General features: G+C 50.5%; 1 protein-coding gene across 6 annotated transcripts in view; it reads left to right on the top strand.

Annotated features, from left to right (window-relative positions):
* The first annotated feature begins 1,005 nt into the window (after window positions 1-1,005).
* GDPD5 (glycerophosphodiester phosphodiesterase domain containing 5) overlaps window positions 1,006-19,952 on the top strand; it is a 179,389-nt gene continuing 160,442 nt past the window's right edge. Inside the window, exon 1 of one of the 6 annotated variants that reach the window (XM_068930755.1) lies at window positions 1,006-1,283. The gene's annotated coding sequence lies outside the window, so the exon portion shown is untranslated. Of the gene's footprint in view, window positions 1,284-5,539; window positions 5,673-9,338; window positions 9,491-19,952 lie in introns of those variants that run through there. The other 5 variants (XM_068930746.1, XM_068930750.1, XM_068930757.1 and 2 more) reach the window with 5 other exon arrangements.

Below are 19,952 nucleotides of genomic sequence, written 5' to 3'. Positions count from 1 at the left end.
TGGGACGCCCACAGGCACGTGTGTAAATGAGGTCCGGGGGACTGGTCCATGGTGCACACGTACCTGCACACTTGCAATATCAGGATCTAACGGAAGACCAAGTGCAGCTGATGGCAACGGGTGGAAAAATAAATATTAGACAGGTGGGAAAGGGCACATTTACAGGAGCGGGGGAAATCAGGAGACTGCAAAGCCCAAACCCGGCACCCTGCGACTGCCTGACCCGCTTCCTTCCCACCTCCATCCCCACCGCGTGGGAACACCTGGTCGCACAAGCCCCTTGCGTCTCTCCTAGCAGGCTTTGAGACACTACCGCCTTAGATATAAATATCCCAGAAATATAAATACGAGTGATCTGTTTTCCCTTCTGACCGCTCTGCTCCTCGCTGCCCAAGCGGCGATTTACTGGTGCCCGGTTAACCGCAGGCCAGCCGGGCTCTTACGGGACCATTATTTTCACTATAACCCACGGAGGTTTTCCAGGCTGGCTTTTACATTTCGGCGGCACCGCCCTGGCGCGTGTGCGTGTCCGTAGACCCATGGGGTGCTCCTCGGGGCGGACAATTTCTAGACGTCCCGTTCGCCAGGAGGAAGACGCCGGTGGACGAAGGCTGGGTCGCCCAAGAGAGGAAGCGGAGAGGAAGAGGGTGCTGGAAGAGGGTTATCGGTTGCCTTTTTGGGGCTGGGTGCTCCCCAAACCCCAGGGACCCCGAAACCCACCCGGAGCAGCACCGAGCTCCCCGATGCTTTTCCCCACCGGGCGCCGGCCAGTTTCGGGGTAGCACCGAGGGTGGTGGTGGTGGTGGGGAGGGGGTAGGGACGAGCAGAGCTATATTCCCACGGGCCGACGTGCGCACCCCTTCCCCACTTTGGGTGCACCCCCTCCCCCGGCTGCCGAGGGCGCCGCAGGGGCACCCGGCAAAGGTTGCCGCAAGCCTTAGCCGGCAACAGCCTGCCTCCTCCTCCTCCTCTTCCTCCTGCCGCCGGCCGGGGCGGAGCCGCCCGTCCCAAGCGCCCGCCCCGCTACCGGCAACGAGCGGCCGAGCCGAGCCCAGGCGCGGCCACGGCGACACGGTGCCACCCTCCGTCCCCACCATCCATCCATCCTCCCCTCGCTGCTGGCCGCTCCTTGGCTGCCCCCGGCCCGGGCTCTGCCCTCTGCCAGGGGACGGTCGCCGCCGGCCTCGCCGCACCCGGTGGGGCAGGGGGGGTACCCTCCATCCCCCCCGCCCCTGCCCCCCGACGGCTGCGGGGGTCTCCCGAGGATCTGCCCGTGGCAGCAGGTAAAGGGGAAGGGTGGGACGACTGGTGGCACTGGGGGGGGGGGGGGAGGAACGGCGTGGCCTTTTTGCATGCCCGGAGAAAGGAGGGGAGGGGGGTGCAATGTGTCCCCCCCCCCCCCCCGAGGGAGGTGATGCTGAGGCGGGTGTTTGGTAGGAGGTGTTAAATACGCCGGGTTCGGCCCCCTACCAAAAAGTGCTTCTTTGGCCCAAAAGGTGCTTCGTTACCCTCTGTGCCCCCACCCGAGCGGTTGTCCCCCCCCCCCCCCCCCCGCCCCTGGGGTGTCTCTCCGGGCTGGGAGCATCCTAAGCAAAGCTGGGAGGTGGCGAGTGCTGCTGGGTGGCAGGGGGATGTAGGGCACGGGGTGGGAGATGCTGGGTGCCCTCTTGGGCATCCGGGACCCCCCTCACTTTCCCCGGGTTGGATCCAGCCCCCCCCCTCCCCCCCAATTTCCCCTTCAGGCCGCGCTCGCTTTGCAGCGGGCAGGCAGGTAACGCTTCGTTTTTAGGTGCCGCTCTCAAAATATCGGCGTCCGCAGCACCCCGCTGCCCCAAGGCTTTAGGCTGGGCTTGCGTGGCTCCTTAAAACCCCGAGGCAGCGAAATCCCAGGAGGGATTTAAACTTGCCTTCCCTTGCCCAGGCCACCCGGTGCCCGTCCAGCACCCGAGCCCTTCGCGGTGCCTCGGGGACCCGCTCGGAGGTGGAGGTAGGGACGCTGGGCTCCTGGTGATGTCCCCCAGGAGCAAGCTGCTATTTGCCTTAAGCACCTTGTGTTTCTCACCAGCAGTGAGAAGACAGGCTGGGAGAGGGTGAACGTAGAGGGTCTTATTTTGTCCTTGACGCTCGGCAGAGAAATCATTGGGAAAGAGAAGAAATTCAAGAAAGGGGAGAGGGAAATCCCCCCCCCCCCGCCCCGCTGCCAAACCTCTCACTGCTGTCGCACTGATGCTCTCTCCCAAGTCCGCTCCAGCCCCGTATATTCAGCGCCTCGAAAACTAGGCGTTTTTTAAGAGTTGCAGCCGAAATGTGAGCCTTCTGCTGGAAACGGTCTGTTGTAGCAATTCCCGATGCCGGAGCTACAGAATCGTACTCCGGCCAGATGGAAACGGTGATTCCTCAGCCGGAAAAAAACCTGGCTTCTTCAAGCTCACCCTACTTTGTTTTTTCGGGGTGGGTTTGTACAGCTACAGTTGCTCTTTGTAATCATGCTGGCTCAAAGGTTATTTTGGGGCTGGAAAGGGATTATGGCTGTATGATGGGAATAGTCATGACAATGCTGCATGCAAAATTAAAAAAAAAAGAAAGAAAGAAAGAAAAAGAATGAGGTTTCTCTTTGTTGGCACTTCCTCCCCGTGTGAAGGAAAATGAGCGCTCATTCAGTAAGCCCCAGAAGGTTGTTTCTGCATTAGGAAGTTACGCGGTGGGGAGAGCGCATTAAACCCGAATACGCCGCTCAGACCGCGCTCTCCCCTCTGGGTGCTCGCACGACTGCCAGGAAATTTAAAAGTTAGCCTTTTTGCTCGTTCTTCAAGAGCCTTTTTTTTTTCTTTTTTCCTTTCTCTTCCCCCTTTTGGTTTGGATCACACACGGATGCAGAATAAATGTCTCCTTCCTTCTTTCCTTCTTACAAATTGCTAGCTTGCGCTTGGCAGGTGTGGCTGGGGGAAAAGCTGAAGTAAATGGACTTCCTGCCTTGCGTTTTGTCTGGCGCGTCCGTGTTCGCTGGCCACCAAACTGCTGGGGAGAGCAGTCACTAATACATTATACAGCCTTTGTCTACCTGAGCAGCCTTAAAGGCTGCTATTTGAACATATTTTCCTCTGTCGAGACTTGAAGCATCTTCAAACCACTACTCAAACAGCACTCAGCTGCAGAGTACTTCTTTGCAATTTAGAAGGCACTGCTTCAGCGGGGGATATAAGCTCTGCTTTGAGGCAGAGTTAATTTTAGAGTGGGTGTCTCTGTCAAGCTGTACTTTTTCTATTAAATAAGCATGTTTTGCACGTTACCCTGCAATGAATTCTGTACTGGAAGGCAAAACCTGACTGCTGTTTGTCTTGCGCCTCGACAGTGAATAGCACAAAGGAAATGAGTTCTGGTCCCATTGATTATTTGATGTGGGATTGTCGTTTGCGGGAGCTTCTGGCTTGGAATGAATGATAAAGGTTTTAATTTTAGCTGGGAAACAAATTGCTCTTATGACCCAGGAAGATTATAATGAACCGGCTGCAAGGGCCAGGGGTCGTGTCTTGCACTTTTTTTCTAGAAAGTGCCATGCACATTGGATCTCACTAGAAAAAGAAAGCCCTAAAACCACTGATGTTGGTGTTAGTCGCTGTGAAACACTATGGCAATTTTAACGTGCTGCTGTTCAGGTTACAGTAAGCCATGGTTGCAAATGCTGTCACAGATGGAGGTCAAGATCTGGCTTATTCACACCCACTGTGGTTTGCTTGGAGGTACTTTGGCGCTCACAGGCGGTGGAAGCTAGATCTGGGTCCCCTTTTCACAGACACACCTGCAGGGAATATCATCCTTTTAACTCGCTTTGCGAGTCTTCCCAAGGGTGAAAATAGAGGGGTAGGATCTCAGCTTGGAGATGATTTCAGCCTCGGAGAAGACTCTGTCCCAGCCCTGCACCTGAGACACGTGCCAGGCAGCTCCCATCCTGCTGGGGTGGATGTGTGTGGCCAAATCTATATGGTTGGAAATTATATGTTGCTGCAAGTGTTTCTCACCTTCTGGGAATGCAGAGCCTGCCATGCTGCTTTGAAACTCCTTTTGAACAAGAAATGCAGCTGTGTGTGTGTGTGTGGGGGGGGACCTGTGCTCTTTCCTGAAAGAGCTTTAAGGAGTTGCTTTGCACCTCCTTGCTGATAGTGAGCTGAAATGATGGGTTTCACCTGGCAGCTCCTGGGCTGCTGCCTTAATGAGGCTTCATTAAACTGCTGCAGCTGATAACTATGTTCTGAGGAGGTTCAGGGGGTGGGGGAAGAGGTGGCTTTGGTATTTCCTTCTCGTGCAGGAAAACAGTTAAGTGGTGTTGGTGTGAGGAGCTGACATCTGCTTTAGGCTTCATTGGTGGTCCTGGCTGTGGGGTGAGTGGTGTCTCATGGTTTCTCCTGTTGGAACAGGGTGTTTTCTCACCCAGGACTGAAGTCTTAGGGTGATCCTCCCCAGGGCTGCTGTGCTGGAGCTTGATGTGAAGCTGAGGAGTTCCTTCTGCTCAGGAGAGGGCAGTGTCACACCGATGAGCTGGTTCCTTAGTGCTGTGAAAAGTGTGTATGGAGATGACTCCCCTTGCTCACCCAGGGGTGCAGAAGGGTCTTGCAAGGGTGATGGTGTAATTCCCAGCAGGCTGGTGGGACCTGGGCATCTTGTTCCTGCTCCCTTTTTCACAGTGCAAAACATCTTTCTTCCGGATACGGTCCCTGCTGCTTTTCCATGACCCCACGTATGCTGATGGCATTTGAGAGATCATTGCAGGAATACTATATGCCTGATGCAAGGAAAAGGGATTTAAAAGGCAGTTTATAGCGGTTGCTTTTGACTGCCAGCCCCTCTATAAACAGAGATTAGGTACAGCTACTTTAATGTATGTGTTGCTTTCAAAAAAAAAAGCTGCGTGCTGGTGTTTGGCTTTGCTTCTTTTTCCTCTTTAGCTAACCGCTGTGCTCTCCCCGCTTCCTCCAAAAATACCCACAGATGCTGGCTGAACAACAGCCCAAACACTTGGTTAAATGGCCTATCGTTGCTCAATAACCTGGGGAAAAAGCTTTATTTTTATACGTAATTAAATATTTGTGTAACGTTTCTGCCAAGAAATGGTTTCAAGGTACAGCGCGTTCTCCCGAAGGATATTCAAACAAGGACCTTCTTGGGTGGCAACTGGAAGTCTTTCCATGCTGATGCATGTTTTCTCCATGCGTTGCATGTTTTCACATGCTGAATCCATTACGTGTTTTGGTTGAGCTCCGTCTCCTTTGCCCGCCTGGTCTTTGGTCAGAATTAGCTTGCTAGAGGTGGAGGAGTGTGTGTGGGGGGGAAGTCTCTGCATCCTTGTTGTGAATGTTTTTTGCATTTACTTGGCAGCTCCCGAGCAAATCTGCGCCCCCGGCTCCGTCCCTGGGCTCCCGCGTCCGCGCGCCGTCCCACTGGCGGCTAACGCGCTCCTCGGAAATGGCTCGCGCTGATTTAACGTAACTCCTTTCGTCATGACAAAATTGAATCCTCCTGCTGCTTAACCACCGCCGCCGTGTTCCCCCCCCCCCCCCCCTACAATCGCGCCCCCGGGGGCGCAGGCTGCGTGGGAGCCGGGCTTGGCCGCGAGACATCCCGCAGCCGCCGGGGGCCGGGTTGCTGCGTCCGGGCGGACTCGGACGTCATGGACCGTAAGTTTATGCCGCCCTTGTCTGGGAGCACTTGAAAGGGTCCGTTTCACTTTCAGATTTACCACGCGGCGCTGCGGTTCATCTCGCACGCTGCCCGGGAGCCTTTAAAGAAAGTCTGCCTCCTAATAGCGTTATTTCTGTGTTTGCTTATTTTAATGCCGCCGTTTCCCTGTAAAACTTCGTTAGCCTTTGCTGCTTGTACGACGCTTTTATTAAAAGTCCGCTCGCTGCCGTTTAGCTTCCCTTCCTCCCCCTCCTCGGTTAGCCGAAATGAAACTTCTCCCTCCCCTAGCCTGAGGTTAGATGCACAGTGCAGAAATACTCGACTCCGCCGCCGGTTTTAGCTGCGCCGAGTTCGAGGCTCCCGCTTGCGCGGGTTACGCGGCGAGCGCGTCTTGCGCCTGACTTAGATAGCACGCCGTGAAGAGCAGAGTCTCTTTTAACGGGCGTCTTTGGATGCAGCGGTTAAAAATGCGCGATGGCTTTGCGGCGCGTTTTGGTGGCCGAGTGTCCTTCTCTCACCGATTAGATCTCGGGCCGCTCGTCTCGTATCGATGAATCTCTCGAGCCGACGGTCGCTAAATCGTAAATCTCATTGCCTCGGGCCAAAAATTCAAGCCGATGGTCCTATCGCCCGCTGCAGAATTGCAGCCGAACAAAGAAAAGGTATTAAATTTTGAGACCGGGGGATGACCACAGTCTCGTGGTTGGGACGTCGCGTCCGAAGGTGGCCGGATGGCAGGGTGAGGCTGCACGTGGCTGTTGGGAAGCGGCTCTAATGCTGGAGCAGGTCGCTTCAGGGCTTGGAGACCGATGCTCGGGCTTTTCCCTACTCTACTACTCATCTTGTAGGAGGAAACTGTATAGAGGAGTTTCTTGAGGCTGTCAAGTTGGTGATGCCTTGTAGGCAGTCGCCTGATACGGCAGGGATTATGTTTGCAGGTATCGTGGGAATTTTGGTGTCAATCTACCTCCTAATTATTGGTGCCTCTTGTAGCTGAGGCTTCACGCTGTCACTCAAACCCGTTGCGGCTTCAAAGCCAGCAAGAGGGGAGCGTTTGTGTCCGGGTTTTGGCATCGCAGCAGATATCCAGCTGGGTGATTTGCTCGATTTCTCTTGAGCTTTTCCCTGTGGAGTTTGCTGGTTGTCGTTGCTCTGTTCGTGGCCCCGAGCTGGCTGCCTGACTGTAGAGAGCCGCACTATATTAACGGCTGAATGATCCTTGCAGTCTGTGTATCGTTTTGAGCTTGTTAAGAGTCCTGGACTTTGTCAAGCTAAGAGGTAAGCCAGGACCTATGCTTGTCAAAGCTTCTATTTTTAGGTGTGTTCATGCAAATTGTATTTATCATCGAGGTATTGCTCTGCGCTCGCTTGCTGCGCTGACCTTGCAAGCCCTGTTTTCCAGCTTCTACACAGATATCAAAAAAACTTGTTAAAAATATGTATTATTGCCTCCTGTTTTTCCCCGTGCTCGTGAGCTGGGTCCTGTGAGCTCCCGAACCATTTTTTACCTTTCACTTGATGCTCTGTAGATACGTAGTGGGGGTACTTCGACACAGGCGGCGGGGACTCTCTGCGTATGGCTTTGCTTTGCAAAGAGAAGGGGGGGGGGAAAACCCCAAAACCACAAATGTGCTTGTTGGGACTACAGTGATAGAGCTACCGTCCCTGAAAACATAGGCAGGAGTGGCTGAAGGCCGGAGCCCGAGGAAGAGTCCTTCCTCACGTTTGCACCCGCGTGAGCCCAAGGTCCTGTGATGCGCAGTGCTTTCGGCTCTGGCCTGAGCTTGCATGGGTAACTCCTATGAAGCTGAGAAAGCCGCTGCCGTTGAAAGCACTTGACTTTATTATTTATTCCTTCTGGGGCTTTGTGAATTCAATCCAATCCAAGCTCAGAACTCGCTCTGTGGTTTCCTGGACCTCTGGAAACGGGAAGGGAGTCTCTGGATGCGGAGGGGTTTCTGCCTTTTGTTCGAAAACATCCAACAACAAAAAAAATGTGTGTGGGCATCTCACCGGCTGTCCTAGCAGCAAGGTGAAGGTGCTGCCCTTGAGGTACGAACCTATTCAACTCCCTAGATGTTATCGATGGGGCCAAAACATCCGGTCTGGGAGCCTTTTCAAATGAATAGTCCATCCAGAGCACCTTGGGTTTGGTGATGAGGGTTCAGCACCTGGCAACTTCTTTCTTTGCTTCCCAAAAAAGCCTTTAAGCGAAATGAGCTGGGAGCTCTGAGTGTTGTGGGAAGCGAGCTGGAGCTGTCTGGTGGTGGGTCTCTGCTTACTCAATGTAGCCTGGAAAACCGCCCTCCCTGTGCAAGAGGTAGGGTTTGGGGAAGAAGGCAGGCAGTGCTCTCAGGGAGGTGGTGACCGGCCCAGGAGAGCCAGTTATTGCAGTTTTGTATCTCCGGGGAGATTTAAAGACACTGCCTCTAGCTAGCGCTGACTGAGCTCTCGGAGCAATGCGCCTACCCAGATACCCAGAGGTGAGCCTATGTGTCTCCTCAAAAAGGAGGAGTTGAGGAGGAAGCTGTTGATCTCGAATGCAAGGCTGGTTCTTCCAGTTTTGGGTCTACAGCCCTCAAAACTTGCTCGGTTGGGCCTGCCCCTGCCCTGGGTTGGTAATGCAACTCCAGGCGCGGCCAAAAGTCGCTGGAAGCGACCTGTTGGAAGCGGGTCTTTATGGACGTGGGTCTTTAATGGAAGTTTCCCTGCTGCAATCCCTCCACCAGGCTGGTGCACAGTGACCTCAAACTGCACTTGGCTGAGCGCCAACACAGTAGGAAGCCTTAATGACACCAGTGACCTGCCCTGGTGTCACCTGGAGCAGGGTGATAAATGCCTGGGCTGGTGAACAGGAGCAACAGGCACGGGAAGGGAGGTTAGCTGGGTAAAGGTGAGGCCGGATTTGAACCAGTGACCTGGAGGCAGAGGTTTCTGCAGGGCTACTAGTCCCTCGAGGCTTTATCTTCCTGATGTGCTAAACACTATTGTATTGCAGTGGGAATGTGATTAGCTAGCAGGACCGGAGCCTGTGAGTTTATTTTGCTTTACTGCAAAGTTGTAACCTGGAGTCTAGACTTTCTTAGAGATGCCCTGTAGTTGAAGAGTCGCAAATCTACTTTTAAGAGCAGAATAAGCTTAAACTAGGCAATCTGTGTATTTTTTAAAAGTGACAGTTTATAATGTTAAAACCCTTATGTCCCGAGAGTCCTAAAATTCAAGCTTTTCGGGTAATGGTCTGGTAGTATTGAGTGCTGTGTTAGTGTGAGTGGAGGTCCCATGGGGTTTTTTTTGCCTTTCTCCCACCATGCAGGGATAGTACTGCCTTTTTCCCAAATTTCCCTGCCTTTTCCCTAATTTCCCTAATTTTCCAGCTTGACTCGGGGCTTTCTTTGCCAGGAGCTTGTGGGTACGTGGGATGAGGAGTAGGGAGCCCCCGAGATAGGGGAAATGGGGTCAAAAGACAACGTTTTGCCTGTATTTCTGCAACTTCCCTCCCCGGTCATTACGTGCTCCTCTCTATCTCTGCTGATATTTGCACTGGTGATAAGACAGGCTCTGTAACAGGCGTGCTCTGCTGCAGATAAAACTGACTGTGCGCAAGAGCTGTTCCAGCTGGGAGCTTATCAGCTCTATTAAAACTTTAGCGGTCACCAGGGCTTGAGAGATAGGGGTGTTCCGGGTCCTTTAGCAGTACTGAACCATTCAACAAGGAACTGCACTGCAAGTGCTGCTGTAAGTCTCTCTCCACTGCTTTGCTGCTTAAAACAAAAGAAGGCAGTGGGTAATTTGGAGAAGAAGGCTTGGAAGCTAGGTGAGCATTTGGCTTACATGCAGCAGGGTGGTTACTGCAGTGTATGTCTGTGTGTGCATTGAGCTCGCTGGTGACTGAACGTGGTGGCTGGTCTCAGCTGAGACTGAATTCAGTTGAGGGATCTGCTGTCATGCACCTTGCCAGGCTGTTCTTGGCTTGGAAGAAGAACTTCTGATGCTTTTGTGCAACTCCGCGTGCACAGAGGGCTCTTCCCCCGGCTTGGCTTGATGCCCTTTCAGGGCACTGACCTCTGCATGGACAGCAAAAACCTGGGCTGATGCCAGTAAAAGGTATTGTGGTGTAGACCTCAGCCTGCTTTGAGTTCAAAGTGCATAATTTTTAGGTGCTCCCTTGTGTGGCCTGAACATAGGGTGGAGAGGCTGCAGCAACGTGGGCATGTTTTTGGTCCTGGCCTTCTCCAATTCAGATAGCTGACCGATGCCCATGCAGACATCTATATGGGATTTGCAGCCTGAAGTTCTCTCCAGAGGCAGGTGCACACAGCTTCTCCCTTAGAAAGGTGAACATGGCTGAGCTTCCCGAGAGGGAAACGTGGTGGTACCTGCTCTACTGGAGTGATGAGAGCAACTGTTCAGAAAACGTCTTGGCCCTTTTGGCATGAGGGAATTAAAATATTCATCTCCTGCCTCCCAGAAAGCTCTTTTAGCAGGAGGGATGGAGCCTAGAGGTTGAGACTAGAGTGTAATACCACAAAGAACGTAAAAGTCAAGGGCTTGGAAAGGGAGCCCAGTATATAGCTGTTTGTACTAGGAAGAGGAGTAGAGGTGGAAAGCGATTTTCTCATTTGTTTTCTTTCCTTTCCTTTTCTCTTCTGTTTAGTTCCCTGTTGCTTTTTCATGACTCTTTCCAGCAGCACCATCAATACAGAGGAACTCATGGGAAAGGAGAGTCAAACCTAAGGTTTGCCAATGGCAGGAAGCTCCCTGCAAGTTGCTGTCCTCATGCAGAATGGCCTGCAAGCAGTGCCCGCTCTGTTAGGCTGCCCTTAACCCTGCTTTTGAAAGCAAGAAAAGCTGGTTTTGTGTTTTTGGTTTGTTTTTTTTTTGATGCCAGTTTTAGAGTAGCCTTTGTCATCTTTTCTGTTGCGCCGATGTGCTGGGATGGGCTCCCCAGAAGGGCAGCACAGGTGAAGAAAGCTTGTTTGGTCCAGGTGATGGCATGGCAGGAGAGGGAGAAGGGAGCAAGCTGAGATTTGGCAGGAGTGATTCTTGCTATGGTACTGAGGCAGAAATGGGCCTTCTTTCTGCAAAGCCGTGCTCCAGGGTTTCCTCCAGTGGAGCCGGCGTTAGTCTGAGGAATGTCACCCTGGCTGTGCTGCAAATACTATGAATTGTTGAAAAATATGGCTTTTGAACAAAACTGGGAACAAACACTCATTTCTACAACACTCATGGCTCTTGCATGCTGCCGTGTGCAAGGTCGATGTGACCGTCTTGTTCCCAAATGAGCAGTTGGGTTCATTTTTTCACCAAACACTTGCTTCTACTCAGCTGTGTAATGAGCTAATGGGATTTAACACAGCATCCGATGTTTGTAACTCGGCTTTATGTTAAAAACCTAATCCAAAAAAGCTAGAACTTAAAATCAATGGAAAGCTGTCTGTATGCCCCGGGTCCTGGGGCTCTCGGATTCCAGCGCCTCAAGAAGGCATCTGATTTCTACCAGAATTTACATGCTGATCATTATGTCTGAACTGACCCCCTAATGTTGTAAAGCTGGGGAGAAACAGCATCTACTGGTACTTGTTACATCCCAGGTGCCTTATGCTTAAGGCGATGCCTCCTATGAAATTTCTCTTGTATAAATACCACAGTTGGATAAAGAAGCCAGCCCTTTGCATTGAGGAAAGGTGTTTGCAGAGGCTTCGATGGGAGTTGTTAACTGGAGGCCTATTTCACGCTTTAGACGAAGGTGGGGTTTTTTTTTTGTTTGTTTGTTCTGTTTTTTGCTGCAGTCAGAAGTGAAATATGACTGTGGTGGAGCCTGACGTTGGGTCTAGGAGGAAGAGAAAATGTCAAGTGGTGGTGGCAAGAAGGCAGTAAAGACAGCTTGAGTAAATCATGTTGCAAGTGTATTATCTCCTCTCTAACCTTTCAGACTCTATCATTGGATCTGGACCTCTGCCCAATTTCTTGCTTGTATGTGTGGTGTTTTTTTTTTCTTTCCTTTCCCCCAATGCTTTATAAAGCTCCACAGCATAATTACTTGCCGAGGCCTCTGGAGTCCCAGAAGGAATGTTTTGGGGAGGGGAAAGCTTGCATCTCTGTGCTGACGTTTCTGGGGAATACCCCGCTGCCCTTACAAGGGGATGTGAAGTCTGACTTCTTGGCTGTGTCTCGGCTACTGAGTTTTAACTGGCTGATTTTGCCTGGCTGCCTTAAAACTTGCAACCGTGGTCTAGCGTTGCCTGAAGCTGATGAGACGTTCTGCTCCAAACTAGCCATTTTGGTGATGGATCCCATGCGTTTGACTGTAAAATCCTGGCTTTTTTGGTTGGAAGGCTATGGGATAAATACCACCTAAAACAGTTGTGGCTGTCACTTCCACTGAGCCAGCCCTTTGACAAGGGTGTGAGTAAAACCCTATTATATCTCATGCGCCATCGAGTTTAATGATAGCTAAATAGCAGAGTTGTCAAGAGGAAGCATAGGGCTGAGGCAGTATTGCTGGTATTAAAAAATAAATTTAGCTGCAAGTGGCTGAGCTTTGAAATAAATTGTAGTCTGGAAGTTCAGTGAGTGGATTTGCAGGAATTGCTGAGGTGTCCTGATTCCTCTCAGGCTTGTTGCCAGATGGGAGATACCAAGAGGCAGCAGTTACCTGCCTGTAGGGAAAGACTCATGTCCCAGTAGTAGTAAACTTTCTTCTCGTCATGAGACATGAGGACTGTATTTAAATTATTTTTTTTGTCCCAGAGTTGAGACTAGCTAAAGAGCTTGGGTATTCTTTAGCTTTCTTTCACAGTATAAGTGATGGACAGAGTAGGGTGTTTTTTTTTCTTGTGTTAATAGTGCTGTAAAGTGCTTGGTGATTTGCCAGGCTGAAAAATGCTGATGACATCTTGGTGTAGCTTTAGCAGAGACCTGTGCGCTGTGGCTCCCCTGGAGCTTTCCAGTGCTTGAGGTCTGCCCAAGCTGTTGTGTTTTGCTCCCTGGGCGCTCTAGTTGCATCATATCATGCTTCAGCTCAGGCAAAAAGTGCCTTTACTTAAATTTAAAAAAAAAAAAAAATCCTTATTTTTCCTGCACAGAATTTACTTTGCGAAGCAATGCAGTTCAACAGGAAGGATGAGCAGGACTTGTTCTTGCCTCGTTCCCACAAGTATGCCTTAGCTTAACGTTTGTCCTTGGAGAAAGTTAGGCCTTTGCCTTCTGTTCAGCTCAAGCAGAGATGACAGGTGTCTTGAAAGCTACACATCCTACCAGCTCCAATTCCCGCAAAGATGAGAGCAAAGCACAAGGAAGCATCTCCTTCAGGAAAATCTTGCTGTGATAAGATGACATTCAGAGCATCTTCATGGCATGTGCTCTTGCTGGATGGAATGTGGAAACCAGCTGGGAAAATAGTGAGCTGCAAGCAGAGCTCTTCAGGCTCTTCCCTGCAAACACAGATCCCTGTGGGCTGCAATGGAGAACTTGGGGCCGTAGGAGGATTAGAAAACATCAGGCAGCTTTCTTCAGTGCTAGCAGACTGCCCCATGTGCTAACATATCCTTCTGGAGAAGGCTGGAGTGCTCAGTGGACCCTCAAGGCTAATCCTCCTTTAGAGAAAAGAGGGCTATCTTGGTTTCTGTAGTGTTTTTCTATAAGATAAACTCTTGTTTCTGTCCTGTGCAGGCTGTATGCAGTCTCTACCCTTCCCAAAGTGCAGGTGATGCTTCTTGCAAGACCACGTAGGCTTTCTTATTTTATGTGTTGGATAGAAGTAGGGAAAGTTTTACTCACCTACCAGCCCTATCCTATGGCCAATTATTTTATGAACACCGTTCGGTCATCTATAATATTACAGAAGCAAGCGCTGCTGTAAGCTTGAAACAGGGCTTTGTGTGAAGCTACAGGAGGATTGCAGTTGAGTGAGTCTAGTGTTAAGAGGCTGCCAGAGCATTTGTGCAATGGAAGTCATCCGGGCTGCTTCTGCTGGCTCTTTTCAACTTCTTTACCATTCAGGAAAGCAGAAGGGAATCATGGGTAACAGGCTAAACTCGGTCCTGAAGCAAAGTACAAATCTCTGTCTTCTCTAGAGACCATTTCCTAAACTAACTTCTTAAATTGTGCTTACCAGGGGCCATCCCAGGTGCTTGTTGTGCCTTGAGCAATGGGTAGAGCATGCAGTGACTTCTAAACAAGTCCCTTATCACTCCTAAACCTTATCCCAGGCTGTAATTTTTGGGTGAGTGTTTACTTTGAGCCTCATGGGATTGCTGGAGGCAGAACTTCGTCCTTTGGGCATAGCTGGCTGGTGTCCTGTGTCCCTGTTGGATGTTCTCTGACTGGGATGTGATCATCTCTGCTCCCATCTACCCCACAGAGCAAATGGCAGCAGAGAGACTGGCTGTCCCTGGGCTCAGAGGGTGGTGGGCTTCTTCCATGCCTAACTGAGAGTGCCTCAGTGGAGCCTGGTGCATCACCAGTCGGAGGTGAAGGAGAAAGCAGAAATGTTTGTCTGCGGCTGGCTGTGTCTGCTGCAGCTTCAAGGCTGTTTGGTGAGCTGGAGGTCTCCCTTCTGGGAGCCTGTCCCAAGGCTGATGACGTCAAAGGTGCTATGGGCAGCCTGTGGTCCTGAGCGGTAGTCTTTCTTCTGCCTTGGTCGAGCGCTTGCTAGCATAAATGGTTAGAGATGTTCACTTCCAGGAGCTGGCAAGCTCTGGGCCCTTCAGCTGTGACAGGATGAACGGGTCTGTGAAAGATGATGGTCTTGGGAGAAGAGTCTTAGTTTTTGTTTGTGCTGTCTAGCTCCTGTTTCACCCTGGGAAAACTGAGGCACAGAGCTGTCTATCCTGCCTCTTAAATTACGAAACACTTGGGCCGTTGGTTACGTGTCCTCAGATACTGCCAGGGGGCCATGAAGTTTTGGGTTGATGCTGTGATGTTGAATCTGGGGGGAAGATGGCCGAGGGATTGGGTGAAGACTGGGGCTTATCTTTGTGCTTTCTGCAGATCTCCTGAGTGGTTTTGGTCAAAAAGATAAGCACCTCTCCCAGTTCTGTGCCTGCAAAATGGAGGCCACAGCACAGCCTCAGTGGGGCAGGATGATGAATACCTGGGTAGTGTAGGAAGGCAGATAGGTATCTAGATTTTTCTGACTTGGAGATCTTCCCATGAGTTCAACTTCCTGGATGCTGATCTTGGACTAATTGCGCTTCTGACACAGGCATCCTGCAGACATGTCTAGTGGTGTCAGACATGAATGGTTTCATGTGAGGAGTCAGATGTCTGCTTTTTGGTCCAGGTCTGGACATCCTGTGGGATGGGAGAGGCACCAGGAAGCTGAGTGTGAGCCACTCCCTCTCTGAGGCCTGCTTTTTGTGGGCTATCATGTGTGTCCTTGATATTTCCTGCTTGGAAGATTGATGTTAATAGCCTGGATAAACCATCTGTGGGATCTGTGTTGTTACAGGAGAGTTTATGCACCAGTCTCCTCTGTGTTCACCCAGTGAAGAGCTGCAAACAAGCTGTCAAGCAGTCGTATGTCAAGGAACGAAGGCTTGTTCCTGGCAAGCGTCTCCCCTTAGGTGGGCTGCTCGGCCTGCTCCCACTGTGACGCTGTTAAGTTTGAGCTAGTAAACGTAACTTTTCCACTGCCTGCTCTAAGAAGTGGAAGTACAGCTTTCCTTTGCAGTGGGCAAAATATACTGAAAGAGCTGTCACAGAGAATCTGAAGGTGGTGGCTGGGCAACTCCAGAAAAGGAGCTGGGTGGTCAACGTGGGGAGGAAGGTGACTTGGTGGAGGCACCTCTTGGTGATGTGTTGGAACAGAGCATGCAGCAACAGAGCATGCAGCATCTGCATCGAAGCTGGTGTGACATGCTCCAAGGATGGGTTTTTGGAAGGTGATGAGGGCTGAGATGTATGAGAGGGTCCAGAAGAGGCTGTATAGGAGCCTGGACTCTGTGCCTAGCTGCCACAGTTGAGTTCATATGCGAGTGGGAGTATTGTGATGGAGCAGCAGTCTGTCCTCAGCATAATGTTGCAGTTTCACGTGAGCAACAATACTGCGGCCATAGGAAATAGAGCCCATAGGATGGGATAAGAAAAATGGAATCTACCATAGGTTTCTCCCCGCTTCAGCTTTTCTTTTTAACAGCCTTTCTCCAGCACTGTAGCTAAAAGCTGAACACTTAATTTGTGATCTTGCGTGGTGATGGATGGTAATTCAATACCGCAAATATTTCCAGCTCTGGATGCGACCTGCCAAAAATAGCTGGGAGCTCTGTGGGGGCTGGCACTTGGCAAAGGGCTCTGCTCACTTTATCCTCAGCGTGCCAATGGGCTGAGTTCACGGAGCATCTCTGGAGCCAGCGAGGTGTGCAGGTGTTGATGGGAAAACCTTCTCTCTGCTGCTGTAGTGACACCGGGACGGTTTTGCCACCTCCTGGCGCACTCACTGTGACATGTTTGGCAGCTAGAGAACTGTCACATGAGCATTGCTCCTTTTCATTGGTCTAGGCCTCTTGGACGCAACGGAGAACTTGAAAATAAATCCCTGGAAAGCCCGCCAGAAGCAAACAGTGATCATGATGCTTGGGGATCTTTTGTGCTTCTAAAATATATAGCTTTTCTCTCGGGATTGGCAATACCATCAGCAAGAAGTGCTGGTAAAGGCTTAAGGCCCATTTGCCCCATGGCCAAGTACTTCTTGGTTTCCTGGAGCTGGACCGGAAATATAACAGAGGTCGTCAAACCCAGGCAGCTCCCTGGAAAAAGTAGCTTGCAGTGATTTAGAGGTGGAGAGGAGGTGTCTGTTCCTGTAACTGGGGATCAGTTGGAGGGGGGAGTAAAAGCGCAGTCTTATAGGTCTGATTGCAGGATCATGAGCTATATTTAATTGTGCTTGCTTTTTTTTATTTTTTTTTCCTTCTCCTCCTGAGAGGTGTTTGCAAATGGCGCAGAAGGGTTAAACAGCTGAACCTGCCTTTGCTGCACCCTCACCAGCCTGAATTAGGGTGACTCTGTGGGTTCCTTGGAGAATAATCCGGGAGAAGGGCCACAGGGAACACGTTAGCTCTTTGCATTCAATACAGAAATGCTGTTTTTCCTTGTGGAGGTGGTAATAAATGGGGGATGTCACTGGAAGGGACTAGCAGAGATCTGCCTAGCCCTGGTGTCCTCAGGCTGATACTTCATACTTTGATATCAATCTGAGTATCTTTTTTTTTTTTTTCATAGTGGCAGTTGCCCTATTGCCACAGAATAACCTCTTCAGGGGAGGTGGAAATAGCATGGGGGTTGCTCTGAATGGCTTGACTTAATTTCTCCCCGTGTTGTTGGCTAAAGGCTGTTCTTTCAGATAAAGATCCTCTATGTAAGGACAGTTCATGGGGTAAAACACAGATAAAGTAGAAACGGATTTAATCAGGAGATAGTTTGTTGAGGCTGCTCTATGCTCTCACCCTGGCTGACCCTGGCAAGTCCAATTTTTGCTGAGAAGTGCCTGATAACCAAGTGATTCTCCCCTCCGCGTAGCAGAAGCAACACAATACACGTTGTCACTGAAGAAAATAAGAGGAAAAGCTAATGTGGAGGTGGGGCTGAGCCAAAGGAGGGGAAAAAACTGTATCTGCTCTGATAAGTCATTTTCTAAAGGGCTTTGTTTTGACATGAGTTTATTTGCTGGCAGGTCAGTGACTGTACTGGGGACAGTAGTGGCGTTTATGTGCTGTAAGATGTAGGTAACTTCACACGTTACTCAAACTCGTGGCTTTCTGGCAATATAGGAACTTGCGTTGCTAGTACAGCAAGGACCTGACCTTAACAGATTTGTCATCCCTTGCTGGGAAAGGCAGGGTGCTTACGTACCTCTATTGGCCCCTGCTCAGCAAGTGTTTTTGGTACCTATGTTTAGGTATATGTTCCTGTGAATGCTTGATACTGAAGAATAACTGCGTGGTAGCTTCTGTGTTGTTTTTTTTTTTTTTTTTGGAAAATATACCTGTGGAAATGTAGTAGCCTTAACACATGAAGGGAGAGCAAAGCAAGTTTCTCTCTGGAAAGATGCAGTGCTAGATCAGGCGTGATGCCATTGACCATCAGCAGGACCTTCAGGGTCAGAAATGGGCCTGGCCTGGAGGTTGCCGTAGGGTTGAGGCATGGCACTGCTCGTGTGGTAGGCTGTGCATCAGAAACAGCTTCTGAAGCTACATGGAATGGTCTTCCTCTGATGGCGTCAAAGCTCCACCTGGTCTCTAGACATGTGCAGAGCTGCCTGGACCGTAGTTGTGTTCAGACCTTGCTGCTTCTCCTCTCCCCCAATCCTACCACTCCTGGAGCAGGGAATTGGGGTGCTGCTGGAAGGAGGGCTCTGTTCTGCAAAGACCTTTTGATTTCTCTCACCAAACGCTCACGTGTTTGAAAGCACAAGCCTGGCAGTGGTTTTGCTGCTGGCAGACTGCTACCCTCGACTTCCCTGTACTAGGGATCCAGCTCTTTCTCAGCATGCAAAACCCTCTCCTGTGCAAGCTGTCGGCCGCATGGCTGTGGATGCAGAGCAGTTATTCCTCTCATGTGTTAACATCGACTCTGCCGCTTGATGTCACAGGCTAATTGTCGAGGGACAGACTTCTTGTCCGTGCTGTCCCTCTGGGGGAGTTTGCCCATCGCTGCTCAAGGGGGTGGAGGAATACTTTGCTACGTAAGAGGGAATCGAACCTCACAGCCGTTTATCCAAGCAAGGCTGTCAGCCTGGGTAAGGGGCCGCTCGCCGCACCGAAGCGGGTTTATGGGAAGGTGCCTTGCTAAATGGGGCAGTTGCTGAAAACGTGGCTAGAAACTTTGGCAGCTTCTCTGGTACGAACGGGCCACGTGTGCAACAAAACTTCCCGCGCAGCGTCTGCCGGCCAAGCAGGACTTCAGAAAACACTCATGAGTGTGCTGGTTTCTCTGACCCCCCTTCCTGCCTGCTGCCTGAAATGTTGACAATACCTAGTTGCATCCAAATGGCCTCTAAGTGCAATGACTCTGCAGTAACTCATTGGCCTCCCCATGCTAGTTTTGGCAATGGGGTAACTTGACTTGACTGCATCCGTTTACTGAGCGCAAATGGACTCGTCACCCAATAGCTTGATTGCTTATAATTATACTGCTGAAGAAAATCAGACTTATTTCCTGCCTGCATTCCTACTTTCTTGCTGTTCCCCTTTCCTTAAAGTATTATGGAGCTGGAGGAATCGTGGCCTCTCTGCTCTGAAGGCTACGGACAGTGTTGGAGTCTGTTATAATTCTGTGTCTTGTTGGGTGCAAAGATCAGTGTTGCTGTGGATTTTTCTAGCCCTCCCATCCTGTGTGTTGGCTGTGCACTGGAGCTGTTCTGGGGTGACTATTTTTTTTAATACTACTTAAAAAAAACCATAAAAACCAAAAAACAAGCAGTGACCTGAATTGTATAAAGGCAAATTTCTTGCCTGACTCTGACCTAGCTTGTGAAACTTCAGCGTTATTACAAATGACTTCAGAAACAGCGCTCTCCTCCTCTCATCCGTGTCTTCCCCAGGATGATTGCATATTTTTCTCCTTTACCACATTGGCAGAGATTGCAAGACTCCCGTTTACTGACGCTATGTGCAGCGTTAGGCTTACTGCATTGATCTAGGCACGTATATAGCCCAAAAATATTGTAAACCCTGAGAAAATCTGGAAGCAACTTTGGCACTGTGCACCTTTCCCCCGCCTTGCGCGGGAGAACTGTGGTAGGAGGCAGGACAGCCAAGTTGCAGGTACTTAGCAGAGCGACCTCAGAGGAATCTTTATCTTGGTGGAAACAGATGGAGTTTGACTTCATGTCAATTATGAGCCTAGAATAACTCAATTTCACTGCAGAGGAAGTGGAAAGGTACAGCGCTGCCACAGCCTGGATGCTGACAAGCAGGAATTCAGCTCGGAGGAGAGCTGTGCCTGGCACGTACTCTGATTATTTCCATGCTTGATAAGCTTGGCCACTAAAGAAAAATGCACTTGTCTTTTTGTATAGGCCTCAGCTGGGGAAGATGCTAAGCAGATTTTGAGTGCTCTCGTCCCTTGTGTCTGGCCCTTTGGACAAAGGGGTAGCAGGTCACTCTGTCAGTCGCTAGTGGCTCTACTCTGTTACTTGCATGTGGCTTTCCCCCTCTTTATCCCTTCCTTCCTCTTTTTCCTTGTGCTTGATGCACGAAGGTTGACTTTGCAGGAGGGTCAGAGCTGGGCTTTGTGGAGCATATTCGTGTGTAGGGCTTCCTGCAGTCACCTGGATG

Source organism: Struthio camelus, chromosome 1 (genome assembly GCF_040807025.1).
Source record: "Struthio camelus isolate bStrCam1 chromosome 1, bStrCam1.hap1, whole genome shotgun sequence".
In the NCBI taxonomy this organism is placed as follows: Eukaryota; Metazoa; Chordata; class Aves; order Struthioniformes; family Struthionidae; genus Struthio; species Struthio camelus.
This window is presented reverse-complemented; position numbering and strand designations above follow the sequence as displayed.